The sequence below is a fragment of the Pongo pygmaeus genome, chromosome 3 (genome assembly GCF_028885625.2).
Source record: "Pongo pygmaeus isolate AG05252 chromosome 3, NHGRI_mPonPyg2-v2.0_pri, whole genome shotgun sequence".
In the NCBI taxonomy this organism is placed as follows: Eukaryota; Metazoa; Chordata; class Mammalia; order Primates; family Hominidae; genus Pongo; species Pongo pygmaeus.
Genome location: NC_072376.2, coordinates 85,559,513 through 85,580,436, shown reverse-complemented (window position 1 = coordinate 85,580,436; position 20,924 = coordinate 85,559,513).

Below are 20,924 nucleotides of genomic sequence, written 5' to 3'. Positions count from 1 at the left end.
CAAGTTACACTGGGCCTCTGGAACTTATATACATTCGAATTTCCTAACCTTTTACTTTAAATTTCTCAGTTCTTCTCCGTGTGGTTTAATTCAGCTCAGTGTCAGTTTCTAGCTGCAGAACTGGACATGCAGATCTGCATATATCTCTATGCCATATGGGTCAAGTTGGACTAAATTATCTTTAACGATCCTTCTACCTTGAACATTCTGCAATTCCATGTTTTCAATGGGACAGCATTACCAAATGAGAAAAGGACCTGAGTGGTAGGAAAGAATATATCAAATTAGACAATTAGGATTCAAGTTTGAGAGCTTGTTCATTCCTAAGCCTCATAATTGCTCCTCAAGGATTACGCTCTAGCTAGTTCAGCTTAATATTTTTAAAGAATAAAAAGTTCATTTAAACTTATTTAAACTATATTAATGAGACTTTCTCATATCTTTTTATCAAGTTTTTCAAGTGCAAGAAAAATATAGCTAATGTCTGCAATCCATGTTTATCCATTCTTAATAAATTAACAATTAATAGAATCTATAAACATATAAATTGAAATTAATACTAATCCTGTCTCATAAGGACAGCCACAGATGGAAATTAAACAGAAATGAATGTACTTTGAATCTATTCATATTCTATATTTTAAACATGAAATTCAAGAAACTTGTTACCCAAGTTTAAAGTTATAAAATTGAACTTTATCAACCTTCTATAAAACAACTAAGATTGTATAGCTAAAATAGTCTCAAGTTGAAATTTTAGTGGATAGAGTTTAGAATGTTTTTATTAAAAGGTATTTTTTCTCCTTGATGTCTTCTATAGCTTTAAGCTTTGTGAGATGTTTTGTAATCTTTTAGTGCCAGTTCTTAGCTAAAACTTTCTCAACCCGTAACCCAGCTGAAGCTTGGAATTTAAGCCTTGAAATTCTCAGGAGTTTTCCAAGAAGCTATGTGTCCGCTGACATCAATAAATGAATTATTTGATCCAAAAAAGTGTTTAAGTTTTAAGAAATATATCACATAAATAACGGCAGATGTTCACTTTTTTGAGAGAAATTCATCTCTAGCCAAATTATAATAAACTACATAATATAAATGCTTTCAAAAATAATTGTAAAATATTTTTGTGTATATAAGCATTGAATTGTTCAGTATTAGTTTTTCATTATATAGATATTGAAAACAATAAAATTCTTTTGTTAGAATAATACTTTGAAAATTTTGTTCGCTAAAATCATTCACTTAACAATAATATATTGCAACAAAAATATGCATTTAAATAAAACAAAGAACTAATTTTAGTAACATATGATGTTGACAATGGCACTCTTTTTCCAAAATGCTTCTGATTTACAGTAGTGACATATTCTGTGTATTTAACAGCAATAACTTAAGTTACTAGATAAAATACAGATAATTATTCTTTTGATTCAATTTTAATTTTTAAATGTATACTGTTTATTTATTCAGTTATTAATGTATTGAAAGCAAATGGCTGTGTTTAAAGCATTTAATGTCTTGAAAGCAAATGGCTGTGTTGATGAGTCCAAACTTATATCTGCAGTTACAGGGAAAATTGACAAAAAATCCACATCAGGAGTGATGATATCTAAAAGTAAATATTGGCCAGCATCAACAAATATGCTAATTATTTAACAATAGCATTCTTGTTGACAGGGCACAATCCATAAGACAATGTTTCATAATTATTTTAAGGAGCTGATTTCAAGGAGCTCACAATGTAACAAGGGATACAGGAAAATAAGAAGATAATTATAGTGAAACATTATAAATTACTATGCATGTAGAATACAAGGTACTCCTGGGATAATAAAGAAGCAGTGGAGGAGAAGCTCTAAATCCAAGGACAATCTCACGCATAAATAAGCTGTGTGGGCTCTAACCTCCTTAGCTACCTACACAATCCAACAGACTTCAAATTTCAAATTTGTATTCACTGTGTTTATTTTTGCTTGTGAAGACAGTTTTCCTGGAGAAATGGAATGAGTAGGCAGAGGACTGAAGAAAGTAAGGAGGATATGATGATGTGTAATATCTAAATGTTTGATAAAATATCAAAGCAAAGAATTAGATCCCAGCTTCAAAGACAATGAAACTTCCTGCAGAATCTTAAGTAAGAAAAGAAATGCAGGCTGGCAAGCAGGAAAAAAAAAAAAAAAAAAAAGCAGAGTTCGCAATTTTCTGGGTTTTTAGGCAAAACTAAGCATGAAAATAATCATTTCTCTCTTCCATTCCACTCTTTTGTATACCTCAAACATCTGTCTTTTAGGGGTCCCACATTTCCAACTATTACCCAGCCTCTAAGTTCCATGTGCCTCCTTTCTAACATAAACCCCATACCAAAACTTCCCTTTCTTAACCTGTTGGCAAATTCGGGTAGGTCTTAAAGATTAAAAATATTTCTAAGCTAATTCCACAAAATCTCACAAAACCTCTCCTTATCTCAACCCCATGCTCCTAATCTCATCAACACTCCATTTCCTCCCCCATACCTAACCTTTCTAGAATAGAGGCATTTTATTATAAAAGGGACTCCCATCATGCCAGTTAATTCCTAATGGATGGAATTTCAAACGGGGGACAAAGTGGAAAAAGAACCTAAAACAGTGGTTCCACAGTTCTTCTAATCTCACCATGGGAGTCCTATCCCACTAGAACAAAAGGTTAACTGACCCTTGTAAATAACTGTTAGGGTCTGAACTTTGGTGCTTGAACTTTGGAATCTCTGTTTGGCTGTTCAGAAAGCTTTTTTCCTTTTCTATTTGGGTCATTGAGGTTTTTAGATTAATGTTGCATACAATAGAAATGCTACAATTTTATATCCTACATCCCCAATATAATAAGTTTCTTGAAAGCACTAACCATGGTTCATCCTCACTATGTCTAACACTAGATCCAGCTCATGCCTTGGATACAGAAGTCATTCAAAACTTTCACTGATTGTCAATTTAATTTGTCAGATCAAGAGTCAACTGTACCCATATGGTAAATGGCCATGAGCAACTTGATACCATGCATCCTCTACATTTTTCTTTTCTCATTAGAACACAATCCAGAAATTAGTGTAGTTAAAGGTATACCATGAAGGTAAACAGGCTAGCAGAAGCTGCCTTACTTCAATCCTGACCAACCGAAGGGGTTAAAAATATTCTAGCCACTAGTCAAAACAGGGTCTATTTAAATGGTCCAATGATATATCCTACTGGCCCAGCAGCCACACCACAGTCATTGCCCAGAATGTTACTCAATACTTAACAATGTGCTGTTATGGCTGGCTCTTCTTTGGCCTCCCCACTCAAATCCAAGTCCCAAACCAATACTAATTCCCATTGATATTATTTTGTATTTGGTTTGGGTGAGTAGACAAAGGGGATGCTAAAGGAGTTTAAATATGAAAATCTTTCCAGTGACTCAACCACCCTGTGAAGCAATGTTTTTTGTTGTAGAGAAACTTGCTCATGGCCACTTACTACATTGGTGCAGTTGCTTCTTGATCAGCCAAATTAAACTAACAGCCACAAATCTGTCCTTTCAGGGGTTGTTCTTTTGTTCACTCTTACTGTACCTTAAAATTGTTCATAATCCTGGAAAACATCAAATATGAAATGTATCTACAAGCATAGGGAGGGGAGGATATTGGGGACATTGCTTTACTCACTAGGAAAAATCCAGTGTAGTTAAATATTAACACAGCTACCTTTATTTTTAAACTAAAACATATATTTTATAGTAAAAAAAAAAGTCAGTGATGATATTTCATTCTATTTCTAATATTCTTTGTCATCCACATCCTGGGGTATATGTAACTATTCATGTGTTAGAAACTGTTCTGTTTGTAGTCATGATCATCTAGGAAAAATTTCTATACCCTGTGAACTCAAGCTTATTTCCTAATGCCATATGGCACAAGTCCAAAGTCTGGATTAGCCTTGACCTTTCTTCTATAAGGGCCTCATTGCCAAAAATTTCTACAACACACCTACTATAGAAAGTTCGTAATTTTCAGCTATCTTTAGAACAACTTTCAAACAGGGTCATGAAATAAATTTAGTATGTCATGGCCAGTATTGTTTAGTAAAATAAAATTAATAGAATAGAATTGATCAGGGTAAACTGCCTGTAGTGGGATTAGTGCCATTTTGTAAAAGTTTTGCTATACATGTGTATATCAGGTCATCATGTAAAATCTGTGTTTTACTCAGGTCACTGTCAGAAAAACTTGGAAATCCATTCCTCTTCATGAAACTCACTTGACGTCACCTCAGCATGTCAGTATGTTCTTAGTCAATTGGCCACTTTCCCTCCACAACCCCCATCTAATTTTTTTCCCAAATTTACCCATTTGGCTTATGATACTGTAAGTTTTCATGCCACACCATTTGATAGCTTCGGAGTACCTTTAATAGTTTCTTCTCCTTAACTTCAAGTATCAATATGTCCCTAAACAGTTTTGATCTATCTGTTAGTTAAATTGTTTTGACCCATTTTCACATTTATTCTTATTCACCAGGGCACTGACACCAGTTTTGTTCAGGCTCTCACCAAATCACACCTGAGTTATTACAATAAACTCTGAATTAATGATCATATTTCTAGTCCCTATTTACTCTGATTAATACCAAAACTTTCCTCTCCTTAAGATATTTTATTGGTTCCCCATTACATTTTAAATAAATGCCAAGCTTCTTGCTTTGGTATTCAAAATGTTCTGTAATCCATCTGGACAAGGTGGCTCAGACCTGTAATCCCAACACTGTGGAAGGCCAAACTGGGAGGATTGCTTGAGCCCAGGAGATTGATACCAGCCTGGACAATAAAGTGAGATCCTGTCTGTACAAAAAATAAAAAATAAATTGCCCAGGTGTGGTGGTGCTCACCTGTAGTCTCAGCTGCTCAGAAGGCTGAGGTGGGAGATTTCTTGAGCCCAGGAGTTCAAGTCTACGGTGAGCTATAATCATGCCACTGCACTCCAGCCTGGCAACAAAGCAAGACCCTATCTCCAAATTTAAAAAAAAAAAAAAAGCAACATACTCTGTAATCTGATTCCACTAGTTTATAATGTCCCTGAAAGCAGAAGCTCTGTCTTTCTCCATCACAGCAATATCCCCAGTGGCTAGCAGATGACTGGTGCGTGTGTGTTCAATGTCTGTTAAATAGGTGAGTAGACAAATGAACAAATATGTGAAGAAATGATCTCCATAATATAATCTGTTATTCTCTTTCATGAATAAATTTTCCCATTAACTCAGTTATACTCCCTGTAACATTTTTGCAAGCCTACAAGGTGTTAAATGCCATACTAGATGAGAAGATGTGCAAGGTGCTAGGAGGCCATCTTCCTTTTTCCCAGGAGGTCATGTTCATTTTCAGACACAAATCTCTGCTTATTGGGCTTTATCCCACCATGATGATTTCCCCTGCTTTGTATCTATCTAAATCTTCCCATCTCCAGAGCACACCTCCAGACCTTCTCTTTTCCCAGGCTTACATTCTTCTCACTGTCTTCTGATGACTTGTATTACTTTGTTTTCATTCTTAGTTATATCTCTTGAATGTATAAGATTTTATTAAATTGTAATCATTTTATAAGAGTAAACATTTTCCCTATTCACTGTATTCTTTACAAAATCTCAGTTCAATACTAGACAGTAGATAGTAATTAAACCTATGAATTAAATTCAGTGAGTAAAAAATTTCCAAGTGATTCTATTACGAAAAAACAAAGAAACATTGCTATATCCCCATCTCTAGCAAATTTAAGATTCACATAAGTAATCACATACATTCCTAGCATGTAGCAAGTGCTCTATATATATTTGTTGATTGAATGAATGAATAAATGAATAAATAAATGAACAAATAAGCCATTTCCAGTCTGATGTCCATCAACTCCTTGATATCCATGAAAGTATAATAAAAGTCCATGAGTTTATTGCCAATAGTAATCGAAAATAACAATAATAGAAATTTTGCATTTATTCATTATAAAGCTGCAAACACTAAAATCTCAAGTGTATTTATTTTGGATTAGAACTATATTAACTCTACTGAACCCCTGAGTGTGTGAGGTGAAAGAGGACAGCAGGGGATGCCCTGTTTGTTTAACAAGCACTTATAAAATGCCTTCAAACATGCCAGTCCCTGTTCTCAGCAGCGCTTTACCAGCAGTAGCATATTTGCTCCTCTGGAACTCTTACTAGAACAGCATTGTCATTATTGCATTTTACAATTGAGGAAACTGAGGTTAACATAAAGTAGCTAAGATTAAGTAACTTGCCCAAGGTCAATAGCTAGTGAACAAAACAGCAAAGAGGCATTCAAGACATATATATTCTATGATGCCTTTCAAAAAATTAGGACAACTATTCTCTGATAGTCCCTCAAAACTATTATTATGTTGACAAAGCTACATTCGTCGTTATTGGCAATAGAAAATTTGGGAGAGGAGGGAAATTGAATTGCCACCTGAGATGAGGGTGTACCCTTTTTGTCTTGTGCTTTATTATTTGCTTATATTAAATAGGCTTTCTAAGTATCATAAGGGCTTGCTTTGTACCTTTCCTGTAACTCACAGCAGCAAAACAGATCATTAGTACATGGGGCAGTACATGCCGAAGAAGAAAACAGACACTGGCAACCATGTTGGGAATGAGAAACATCCATGACTGTTTCTAATTTCAGAGTCTCACAATAAATCCAAGATGAAATCTACTATTTCATATTGCTTTATTCTACCATTTCTTTTTTCTTGAGACTGAGTCTTCCTCTTGTCACCCAGGCTGGAGTGCAATGGTGCGATCCCGGCTCCCTGCAACCTCTGCCTCCCGGGTTCAAGCGATTCTCCTGCCTCAGCCTCTTGAGCAGCTGGGATGACAGGTCCCGCTAATTTTTGTATTTTTAGTAGAGACGGGGGTTTCACCATGTTGGCCAGGCTGGTCTTGAACTCCTGACCTCAGGTGGTCCACACACCTTAGCCTCCCAAAGTGCTGGGATTACAGGCGTAAGCCACCGCATCTGGCCTATTCTACAATTTTTTAAACAGCCACACAAAGCTTTATTTTATATTTTAACTGACATTCTTTTTACTTACTACTTTGTCACTGCTAGAAAACATGTAAAAAGAATGCTCTTTAAAACTCTTAAAGTCTTTCTAACCTACACCAAGTTCTGCTCTTCTGGGAAGATTAGGTTTGAATTTGTTTATGGTTTAGCTGTACTGATGATTACATCTGTGGAATTTGTTTAAAGACAGATGGTTGCTCAGATACAAAACTGCTGGATTAAGCAGAAGCAGAGTGAAATGGAATGATAAATACAAATGCAAGCCATGTGAAGGCAGCAGTCAGAATAAAACAAGGTATTCATGAGAATGAGAGTCTTTCCAGTAATTACCTAGAGATTTTCTGGGTGAGATATACAGTCACTTCATAGAACTATCGCTGCACATTTTTATCTATTTCTTGTTTATTCACCGAGCTCACTCAAATGAATATCTAGTGTCTGTTCTATTGCCCATATATTTCTAGTGTCTGAGCTAGGTACCACACGAAGTATTATCATGTATTGATTAAGAGCACTAGTTTGGAATTAAACTTCTCAAGTTTGAATACCAGCTCCACTTCTTACTAGTTGTGTGGGTAAGGTACTTCAACATGCTGTGCCTTGATTTTCTCTCTTGAGAATAAATAATAATCTTAATTTATGGGGTAGCTGTAACAATTAAATTAGTTAATGCTCATCAAGTATAAACATTGCCTGCCTCATATTGACACTCAATGAATTTTAACTAGTGTTATCATTAATGCCATAAGAAAAAGCAGGGGGGACAAGCACAGGGTCTTACTTCAAAAGTGTTCAAGTGAAATTGCAATTACAAATATGCATGCAAGGACACTTAACTAATAAGGCAAAGGTATTTGGCTAGCCATGAACTAACCCACAGAGACTCTACGGTTGTTCACACAGGAAGGAAGAAAGATCTATGGGTCCAAGTGGTTAGAGATGTGACTTAACTAGGTCTTAAAAAATGGGTACAACTTGGACATTTTGCTATCCTCATTATTCAAACCAATCCAATTTTAAGAGAATAGAAAAGAATCTTAGGCCTAGAAAAGTCCTTAGAGATCATTGGTTTCATTCCCTTTGTTTTACAGATTAAAATATAAAGGCCAGTTAACCAAACCATCAGCAAATTTTTTTGATTACTTACCATGTTCCAGTCTCTGTTCTAAGTGCTGGGGATTCAACATTGAATAGACTGTACATATTCTTTGACCTGAAGGAGTTTACATTCCAGTGCAGAAGACAGCAAATTAACAAGTAAATAAATAAACCTTCCATGTACTGATAAGTTGAAGATGATAATAAAATCAGGTACTGAGAGTGAGTATGATAGTGAAGGACTACAGCTTTCCTGAGGGTGTCAGAGAAGGGCTGTCTGAGGAAGTAACACTCTCATTGAGATCTGAATGATGGTAATAGCATACAAAGTGGTCAGCAGTGGTCTGAATACTCTGAAAATGTTTTCATTCCGAATATGTTTTGTGAGTAGCACTGTCAGTAATTACTGAAAAATTAGGTGTGAGGTGTAAGAAAGAAAAAGATTCAATAATGACTCAGGCTTTGACCTCAACAACTGAGAAAATGTCACCATTTACGGAAATGGAAAAGGCTGGGAATGGGGGGGTACATGGAAAGGGGGAAAAGGGAGGATATACACTAGGCTTAAGGAAGGTAGTTACTAGTTCTGTTTGGCCTTGTTAAGTTTGAAATACTTGTTAGACATCCTGGTAAAAATGTGATGTTGCGTAATATATGAATCTAGAACTCAAGGGAGGACTTCTGGCAAAGGATAAAAATTCCAAAAAATTAGTACATAGATAGTATTCAAAGAGATCATCTGATCACCCAGGAGGAAAATGTAGACAGGAAAGAGATGAGTGCTGAGGGCGGAAACTTCCATACTGCATTTAGCGGTCTGAAGGTGGAGGAGGGGCCAGAGGAAGCCAGTGAAAAGGAGAAGGTGAAAAGTAAGAGGAAAATCAGGAGCATCTGTGATGTTTAAGTCTAGAAAAGTAGACTCAGACACTCATGCAATGTAATGTTGCTGGTTAGTAGCAGAGTTAGGACTGTTATTATTATTCTATAACTAACTTATAAGCACTTTAAAGACAGCAGGGGCCATAAATTCCCAGTTATTTTATTTATTTGTCACCAACAGTACTTAAGAGAGCTAAATATATGGTGAAACATATGTGGCAAACTCACTAAGTTATTATTAATTGGTTATACATATATGAAACAAAATAAAAACTAAGTTTACCTTGATAGGAAAACTTAATTTGATTTTGTTTTCAGTTTCCAGGCTTCCATTTTTACTTATTGCAGTCCTACTGAGTTCCAAATTAATATTTTTTTTCTAATATCACTTGGTTATCCCCATGAGCCATTATTGGATAATCACATCACACTCTGATTTAGAGACATAATACCAATATATATCTTGGTGATATATTGGTGACACCAATATATATCTTGGTGATATATATATTGGTGCCTATGTATCTTGACACTAAGATTTAAATAATCTGTGCAGAAAATAAGATAGATTTCCAGTTGTGTGTGATTTGGACAAAGAGTTAACTCAAAATCTTTCTTGAGATTTTACATTGTTTTAAAAACAGTTTTACTGGTTAGGCATATGCAGAAACTCCTTACATCTTATTCAAAAATTAACTCAAGATGGATTAAAGACTTAAACGTAAGACCTAAAACCATAAAATTCCTAGAAGAAAACCTAGGCAATACCATTCAGGACATAGGCATGGGCAAAGACTTCATGTCTAAAACACCAAAAGCAATGACAAGAGAAGCCAAAATTTACAAATGGGATCTAATTAAACTAAAGAGCTTCTGCACAGCAAAAGAAACCATCATCAGAATGAACAGACAACCTACAGAACTGGAGAAAATTTTTGCAATCTATCCATCTGATGAAGGGCAATATCCAGAATCTACAAAGAACTTAAAGAAATGTACAAGAAAAAACAAACAACCCCATCAAAAAGTGGGAAAGAATATGAACAGACACTTCTCAAAAGAAGACATTTATGCAGCCAACAAACTATTAAAAAGCTCATCATCACTGATCACTAGAGAAATGCAAATCAGAACCACAATGGGATACCACCTCATGCCAGTTAGAATGGCGATCATTAAAAAGTCAGGAAACAACAGATGCTGGAGAGGATGTTGAGAAATAGGAATGCTTTTACACTGTTGGTGGGAGTGTAAATTAGTTCAACCATTGTGGAAGACAGTGTGGCAATTCCTCAAGGATCTCGAACTAGAAATACCATTTGACCCAGCAATCCCATTACTGGGTATATACCCAAAGGATTAGAAATCATTCTACTACAAAGACACATGCACACATATGTTTATTGCAGCACTATTCACTAGAGCAAAGACTTGGAGCCAACCCAAATGTCCATCAATGATAGACTAGATAAAGAAAATGTGGCACATATACACCATGGAATACTATGCAGCCATAAAAAAGGATGAGTTCATGCCCTTTGCAGGGACATGGATGAAGCTGGAAACCATCATTCTCAGCAAACTTCCACAAGAACAGAAAACCAGACACCACATGTTCTCACTCATAAGTGGGAGTTGAACAATGAGAACACATGGACACAGGGAAGGGAACATCACACACCGGGGCCTGTCAAGGAGTTTGAGGCTAGGAGAGGGATAGCATTAGGCGAAATACCTAATGTAGGTGACGGGTTGATGGGTTCAGCAAACCACCATGGCAGATGTAAACCTGTGTAACAAACCTGCATGTTCTGCACATGTACCCTAGAACTTAAAGTATAATTTAAAAAAGAAAAAAAACAATTTTAAGCCTTTGTGAAACACAAAAATATTAATATGCACATTAATTCCTTACACAGATTTTGCAAATTAAAAGCAAAGACACATCAAAAAAATCTCTAATATAAGATAGGAGACTGTGATAGCTTAATAGAATAACAAGCAATATGTACTTCCATTCATTCATAGTACTTTCAAAATTTAATACATAGAAGATCCAACACCTTACATTTTAGAATCACCTCTGATCATAGTTCATTTCTGTTGCCTAAAAAATATGCCCTGTAGAAATCCTTCAATATATTAAAGAATAAATGTATTTAAATATTTTTAAACTGTAATATCAGCCCATCCACCACTTTGAAGGCCATTGACCTTATGTTTACACTTTAATCCTTTACCACTGATAATTTGCAAAACTCAGGCAGACAGCAAATACTCTACAACTCTAATCAACAAGGAGTGAACTATGTCCATTGAAAAGTATACTCTGAGCAAATGAATTACAGAAAGTCTATACACAAAAAAAATGACCTTCAAGAACTAGCCTATCTCTGGGAGAAGGAGAAATGCTGAGTATGGCATTTGTGTATCAACTGGAGATTTCATGGGCAGAGAATCAACAAATGAGTCTCATCATTCTGTAATGTGGGTGACAGTTTACAGCTCTAAAAGCTGCAATGATTAATATAATAAAAGAATCATTCACTGAAATATGACAGTGATCTAATTTTGGGAAATACTAAAAATATATTTATTGTTATATCCCACATACTCTGCTGAGCCCATTTTTAATACATTGGTGGAGAGACATTTGTAAGAAACAATATGGTGAAATAAAACTAGGGATTATAATGTCAGTTTTCTACAGTACCTGGGAAAATTACTTTACCTCTTCCAATGTGAAAAAGTCCTTTAAAAATTGCAATGAGTGTCATATTACACACAAATTCGACAATGATTTCAGGAACAGTGCTTAGAATAGTGCCAGGTGCATAGCAGAAACCTGCATATAAATGTTAAAACAGGTCAGCCACTGGGTCAGCCACTAAACTTGAGGTGAGTTACTTTTCAGTGTCTCAGTTTTACACTACAAATGCAGAAGATAATATTTACTACGTATAATTCATAAGTTTTTCTGATATTTAGTACTAATTGTTTTTCAAAATGAATTAGGGCTCATTGTTAAATAATCCTCATTTATCATTCAAAAAATAGCATCATAGTAGAGAGCATTTCTCTAAAGATCCTTAACTTCTATTTTAATATGACATAAAAGTGCCTTTGATGAATACAAAAACACAGTTAAGTAGAAGAACAAATTCTAGTATTTGATACTACAGTAAGAAGTTAAGTGAATCATAATTTATATTTCAAAACACCTATAAGAGAAAAATTGTAATATTCCCAATACAAGGAAAAGATAAATGTTTGAGGTGTTAGATATCCCAATTATCCTGACATGATGATTATACAGTATACACACATATCAAAATATTACATATACCTGAAAAATATGGACAACTAAGACATATCAATTGAAAAAAATGTCAAGAAAAACCCTCAGGATTGCTTTATTTTACAGGATTCCCAAAATCTTTGGGGTTGACACTGCCATCACTGTCATCTGGATGGTTACAAAAACACACAAACTGAAGCCAACCCAACCCCACAAAGTAAAATAAATATTAATAACTATGTGATGGGATAACATTTCTTGATCTAGTACATTCTCTTTTTTCTTTAGAAAATGTCAATTTTTGTCATCAACCTGTTGAGTCATTGTGTGCTAAATGCTTTGGAGGAGGGAGGTAAAGGATGAAAAGCATGAACAAAGGGTTTATTTTTTAATGTTAGTTTCTAAAACCTAAGCTCCTAGAGGAACTGAAAGCATTCTTGACATAAGCAGAATGTTTGGGAGAAATATTTGAGAAAGAGAAAAGGATCTGAGAAGATGCTAGAAATAATCTATCAGGATGAGGAGAAAAAACAGATGTGGAGGAAAGTAATAAGAATATGATCTCTGAAAAATTAACTCAAGATAGATTAAAGATTGAAATGTAAGACCTCTAACTACTAGAATCCTAGAAGAAAACCTAGGAAACACCATTCAGGATATCAGCCTTAGGAAAGAATTTATGACTAAGTCCTCAAAAGCAATTGCAACAGAAACAAAAATTGATAAGTGGGACCTAATTAAACTAAAGAGCTTCTGCTCAGCAAAAGAAACTATCAGCAGAGTAAGACAACGTACAGAATGGGACAAAATACTTGCAAACCATGCATCCAGCGAAAGTCTAATATCCAAAATCTAGAAGGAACGTAATCCAACAAACAAAAAAAGCCGGGAGCAGTGGCTCATGTCTGTAATCCCAGCTCTGTGGGAGGCCGAGGCATGCTGATCACCTGAGGTCAGGAGTTCAAGACCAGCCTGACTAACATGGAGAAACCCCATCTCTACTAAAAATACAAAAATTAGCTGGGCGTGGTGGTGGGCGCCTGCAATCCCAGCTGCTCAGAAGGCTGAGGCAGGAGAATTGCTTGAACCTGGGAGGCTGAGGTTTGCAGTGAGCCAAAATCACGCCACTGTATTCCAACCTGGGCAACAGAGCGAGACTCCATCTCAAAATAAATAAATAAATAAATAAATAAACAAACAAACAAACAAATAAATCCAGCAAAAAACAACCCTTTTAAAAAGCAGGCAAAACATATGAACAGACACTTCTCAAAAGAAAACAAACAAGCAGCCAACAAACATACGAAAAAATGTTCAACATCACAAATCATCAGAAAAATGTAACTCAAAACCACAGTAAGATACCATCTCACACCTGTCAAAATGGCCACTAAGAAAATGTCAGAAAATTACAGGAGCTGGCAAGGCTGAAGAGAAAATGGAACACCTACACTGTTGGTGCGAATGTACATTAGTTCAACCACTTTGGAAAGTGATTGGAGATTTCTGAAAAAACTAAAAGTAGAACTACCAGTCAACCCAGAAATTCATTACTGGATATATACCCAAAGGAAAATAAATCATTCTACCAAAAAGACACATGCACTTGTATGTTCATCACAGCTCTATTCACAATAGCAAAGACATGGAAGCAACCTAGGTGTCTATTAATGGTAGGTTGGATAAAGAAAATGTAGAACACCATGGAATACTATGCAGCCATAAAAAATGAGATCACATCCTTTGCAAAAACATGGATGGAGCTGGAGGCCAGAGGCCATTATCCTTAGCAAACTTATGCAGGAACAAAAAACCAGTACTGCATATTCTCACTTACAAGTGGGAGCTAAATGATAAAAACACATTAACACATAGAGGAGAATAACACACACTGGGACCTACTGGAGGGTAGAGGTTGGAAGCAAGAAGAGGATAAGGAAAAATAACTAATGTGTACTAGGCTTACTACCTGTGTGATAAAATAATCTGTACAACAAATCCCAATGACACAAGTTTACCTATATAAAAAACCTGCACATATACCAAAATAAAAGTTAAATAAAAAGAAAAAAGAATATTTTTTAAAAAAAGAAATAGAAAATGTGATACATATATACTATGCAATACTACACAGCCATAAAAAAGGGCAAAATTACACATGTCCTTTGAAGTATTATGAACATAGCTGGAGGCCATTATCCTGAGAGAATTAATGCAGAAACAGAAAATCAAACACCATACATTCTCACTTATAAGTAGGGGCAAAACATTGGGTACTTGTGGACATAAAAATGGCAACAATAGACACTGGGGATCAATAAAGAGGGGAGGAAAAGAAGGGAAAGAGTTGAAAACTAACTATTGGGTACTATGTTCACAGCCTAAGTGACAAGATCATTCATATCCCAAACCTTAGGCAATATACTCATGTAACAAACCTGCACATATACCCCATGAATCTAAACTAAAAGTTGAAATTATTTTAAAAACAATAATGGTGGTTGAAGAGAAGGGGCTTGTCTGAAAGACTCTTTTTTCTGGAATAGCATAGGAAAGGCAAGGAAAAACAATAGTATCTCGTGAGAGAAAAAGAGAGTCCTTTCTAGGAAAGCCCTCAGGAAAGGGGCAAGACAAGACCCCACAAAGAAAATGACCGTGTGTCATGTCTCAAACTGTCCCAAACTTAGCCAAATTCACAAAAATCAGGAGAAGTAACCAAATGATTCCAATATCCTTAAACTAGGTGTAGAAGGAATAGAGAGCTTGAACAGTACTAAAGTGGCTGCCCAACAAGATGGAGGGGCACCTCAGAGGTGAACTGCATAGATTGAGAATAGAGAACCAGATGGGCAATGACTCACATCTCAGCAGAGAGCTGTGTAGACAACCAACCAAGGAACCAATGAGGCCCCACACAATGTCTCGGCATTAGATGAATCAACTCAAGGAAAGCAAGGGGACACCAAACTGTTGATGGTGAATATTTCTCCACTTACGCAGGTTCAAAATGGAAATGAATTTGACTTACAAAAGTTTAAGGAAAGTTTTCAGGAACAAAGAAAGAATGTCACCTCAACAATATTTTTCAATATTGTTGCAAATGTCTGTCTTTGTTTGCAGATGACATAATCATCTGTGTAGAAAATCCAAAAGAATTAGGAAAACAAAAGCAATTATAGCAAGGTTGGAGGATACAAGGTTAATATGCAAAAGTCAATTGTTTTCCTATATATCAGCAATGAATAAGTGGAATTTAAAATTAAAAATACAATACTGTTTACATTAGCACTTGAAAAAATGAAACACTTAGATATAAATCTAACCAAATATGTACAAGATTTAGATGAGAAAAACTACAAAACTCTGATTGAAGAAATCAAAGAATAACTAAATAAATGAAAAGATATTCCATGTTAATAGATAGGAAGACTCAAAATTGTAAGGATGTCAGTTTTTCCTAACTTGATTGATAGAATCAAGTTAGGAATCACAATCAAAATCCCAGCAAATTATTTTGTTGATATTGACAAACTTATGCTAAAGTTTAAATGTACAGACAAAAGACCTACAATAGCCAACTCTGGGTTGGCTGAACAAAATCAGAGATCTGACACTACCTAACTTCAAGACTTAAATATAACTGATAGTAATCAACACAATGTGGTATTGACAAAAGACTAAGCAAATAGACCAGCGGAACAGAATACAAAGCCCAAAAAGAGTCACATAGATGCAAATGCACATAAATAAAATTATGATCACCTGATATTTGACAAAGGAGCAAAAGTAATGCAATGAGTAAAAGATATTTTCAATAAATGGTGCCGGAACAAGTAGACATTCACATAGAAAAAATGACTAGGTACATGCCTTACACCCTTCATAAAAATTAACTCAAAATAGTTTACAGACTTAAATGTAAACACAAAACTATAAACCTCCTATAATATAACATAGGAGAAATTCTAGATGACCTTGGCTTTGACAACAACTTCTTAGATATGACAACAAAAGTGTAACATAAATTAAGAGATGAAAAGCTGGACTTCATTAAAATTAAAAATTTCTGTTCTGCAAAAGACACTATCAAGAGAATGAAATGAAAAGCCATAGGCTAAGAGAAAATATTTCCAAAAAACAACCGATAAAGGACTGTTATCCAAACCATACAACACTCTTTTTTTTAATTATTAAGTTCCAGGGTACATATGCACAACGTGCAGGTTTGTTACATATGTATACATGTGCCATGCAAAACATACAACACTCTTAAAACTCAACAATAAGAAAGCAAACAACCTGATTAAAATATGGGCCAAGGATTTAACAGATACTTCACCAAACAACATATACAGATGGCAAACAAGAATATGAAAAGACACTCCGCATAATATGTCATCAGGTAAATACAAATTGAAACAAGGAGTTACCACTACACACCTACTGGAATGGCCAGAATCCAGAACACTGACACCAAATGCTGGCAAATATATGGAGCAGCAGGAACTCTCATTCATTGCTGGTGGACTGCAAAATGTACAGGTACAGCCAGTTTGAAAGACAGTTTGGCAGTTTCTTCCAAAACTAAGCATACTCTTGCCATATGAGCCAGCAATCATACTTTTTGTTATTTACCCAAAGGAGTTGAAAGCTATGTTCACACCAAAATCTACACATGAGTATTTATAGCAGCTTTATTCATAATTGCCAAATTCTGGAGGCAAGGTTGTCCTTATGTAGGTGAATGGATAAACTATAGTTCATCTAGACAATGAAAAATTAATAATAATAAAAAACACGAGTTAGCAAATCATAAAAAGCATGGAAGAAACTTAAATGCATAGTACTAAGTGTAATGAAGTTTGAAAGGGCTACATATGTGCTGTATAATTCCAACTCTGTGACATTCTAGAAAATGGAGACAGTAAAAAAAATCAGTAGTTGCCAGATGTTAGGAGGGAGGGAGGGATAAAGAGGCAGAGCACAGAGGATTTTTAGGTAGTGAACCTACTCTGCATGATATTGTAATGGTGATGCATGTCATAAATTTGTCCAAACCCACAGAATGCATGATACCAACAGGGAACCCTAATTAAAGTAAACTATGGATGGCCCCTCGGTGATTACGATGTGTCAATGCAGGTTCATCCATTGTAACAAATGTATCACTCTGGCAGGGAGAGTTGATAATGGAGGAGGCTATGTATGTGTAGGGGCTGGGGAATATGGGAAATCCCTGTATTGGCCTCTTAATTTTGCTGTAAACCCAAAATTGCTCTAAACATTAAAGTCTATTTTTAAAATTAAGGAAAGTCAGCCAGGTGCAATGGCTCATGCCTGTAATTCCAGCACTTTGGGAGGCACAGGCAGGCAGATCACATGACATCAGAAGTTCAAGATCAACCTGGCCAACATGGTGAAACCCATCTCAATTAAAATACAAAAATTAGCCGGGTGTGATGGCACACACCTGTAATCTCAGATACTCAGGAGGCTGAGGCACGAGATTCACTTGAACCTAGGAGGCAGAGGTTGCAGAGAGCCAAGATTGCACCACTGCACTCCAGCCTAGGCAGCCGAGTGAGAACCTGTCTCAAAAAATAAAAAAAGAAAAGAAAAGTTACATTCTTGCATAACTGCTTTACTTACAAAATATACAGTCACACTTGTGCATGCATCTTTAAAGACAGATCTTTATCTGTCATCACAGATATATCATTGAACATAAGAGAGTGACATAAGAGTAAACTCATTGTCTGAGATCAACAAGAAACTCAGCTGACACCAACAAAGAGCTATAAAATTATAAGATTATAAGATTATAAAATAAGAGTATAAAATCTTAGGAAAAAATACTTTTATAGACATGCTCTCCCTTAATACAACACAACTGTTACCACTTATCTTTTATGTGTGCTTCCCTCAGTACAGTACATTATGATCATAAATTAAAATAAGCAAGCTTGAATTTTACTCAAGTTTTCTTATCCCATTTGTAGCCTTGAGTACATTGAAGATCTTAGATCTCAGTTTAATTTAGTGGGTCTTTGTAATCCGAGGTGGCTCAAATAATCTGGATATTTCATGATTGCAGCTGAATTACGGTGACCAACACTATTAAGCTACATAGGGTTTACCTGCCTAATGGGAGACTATTTAAAGTCATGTTAGACATGTAACTCAGTTTCTTGGGTCTCAATTTTCTCATGTATAAAATGAAGAGACTAGACCACATGATTTATAAGGTGCTTTCCACAATTTTGATTCCTCTGAAACTATTATAAAATATGGATTTTTCCCTCCATCTCTAAAAGCTAACCAGTTCCTAAGAGTCAAAACTGGGTAACATAAGGCAGGGAAAATGCGCCTTAGTTCCTGAAAGAAACACCTAACTAGCACTTATGATGGAACAGGCCCACTTCTAGCACTGTACACATATGCATGCATTTAATCATCACAACCGAGGTGGGTACTATTATTATGCCTATTTAGCAGAGGAGGAGCCTGAAGGGTCAGAATAAGTAGTTCAATTTGTTCAAGGGTGCATACCTAGTAAGTAATGAATAGGGTCAGGATGCAAACCCAGGCAGTTTGGCTTTAAAATTCATGCTCTTAACCACTTTACTCTGCTGCATGCATAAGATTCACAAAGCCCATGTAGTTTATTCATTACAGACAACTAATTATGTCAGACTTATAGAACTCTTCCAGCTTCCATACACATTAAACAAGAGCATAGGGCAGGGCTGAACAAACATGTTGTTGTCAGAGCTCTATAAACAAATGTGACTCAAGACTCCTGGCATTGCTAATTTAATTGATATTGTCATCAAAAGTAACCTATCTTTGGAAAAAAATAATATTGTAACCCTGAAATTCCATTCAACGTTATAATATTTGCTATTATATCTTGAAAATTGAGGTCCAATGAAGAATTCAGAATTCTTTTTTTTCTTTTTCTTTTTATTATTATTATTATTATTATTATACTTTAGGCTCTATGGTACATGTGTGCAACGTGCAGGTAAGTTACATATGTATACATGTGCCATGCTGGTGCGCTGCACCCACCAACTCGTCATCTAGCATTAGGTATATCAAGAATTCAGAATTCTTGGCCCATCTTCTTACTATAGTCTGAACTTTATTTAAATTTTCATCCTGCCTTTTGAAGGCCTTCAATGGATCCAGCTCCTCACCCTTAATTATAAAACACCTCTCACTCTAGACTGTAGGCTTCTTGTGATTTGGGACTTTGCTTGGACTTTGCTTGTCTTGATTGTCACTCTATCTCAAATGGGCAGAATACTGAGCATACAATAAGCATTTGTTAAACGAGTGAGTAGATATCCAACAAGTGTTTGCTGAGTTAATAATATAAAAAACATGGCCAGGTGTGGTGGCTCATGTCTGTAATCCCAGCACTTTGGGAGGCTGAGGCAGGAGGATAACTCAAACCCAGGAGTTCAAGACCAGGTGGCGTAACATGCCGAGACCCCATCTCAAAAAAAATTAGAAAATTAGCCGAGCATGGTGGTGTGTGTCTGTAGTGCCAGCTACTCAAGAGTTTAAGGCCGGAGGATCACTTGAATCCAGGAGATCAAGGCTGCCATGAGTCATGATCATGCCACTGCACTCCAGCCTGGGTGACAGAGCAAGACCCTGTCTCAAATAATAATAATAATATAAAATATATAAAATTCATTTTTAGACAAATAGTCAATTTTCTTCTGCTTTGTCTTTCTAAATCAAAACAAATACACTTAATAAAGAGAAATGTTACCCCCAGTATTTTATTGGTCATTTTGCTGCCTTCAGAATCAAATTATTAGATCCTCTATATGACAAATCACTACCTGAATTATCTGAGACAAACTGATATTTTATTTAATTTTATTCTGTTCAATATTATCTTTAGTTAAAAACATGATTGATTATTATTTCATTTTATACATGTTAGGTCTTGCTATTTAAACTCACAAACAAAAAATAAATCATTTGTTAGATCATGAGTATTTTTAGCTCAAAATATGATCCATATAATTTAATTAAACAGGCATGAGTCTTTTATTTCAGGACCTTACAATGATTATAATAATGCTATATGTTAATGCAACAATATCACTTGTGTAATATCAAATATAATTCTTCTAACAGCACTAGAAGGCAATGAGTAAAGTCCGGAGGAAAGAACAAACTTGTCCTAGATTAAAACACTAGTGAGTGGCAGAGTCAGGACAAAAACCTAGTTCTTCTAAGTTGGGATCTACTAGCTGTCTATTATCCTAGTCTTCATTTAAAATATCTAAAATAGGTAACCTATGGAAGAGTAGGAAGATTTACCAACTTCTGCCAAAATAACCAAGAAATATGTATGTTAAATATAGATGTCAAACAAAATATTTTCAGAGCAACATCTACAAAAAAAATTATTTTTATGGCAGGTAAAATGATGATTAAATCAAGAGATAATAACAATTGTGGTTTGGTTATATATATTATAAAATAGAAATGCAGATCTATCTTTTAGAAACCTTAAAAGAAAACTGAGAACATATCACACTAAAAA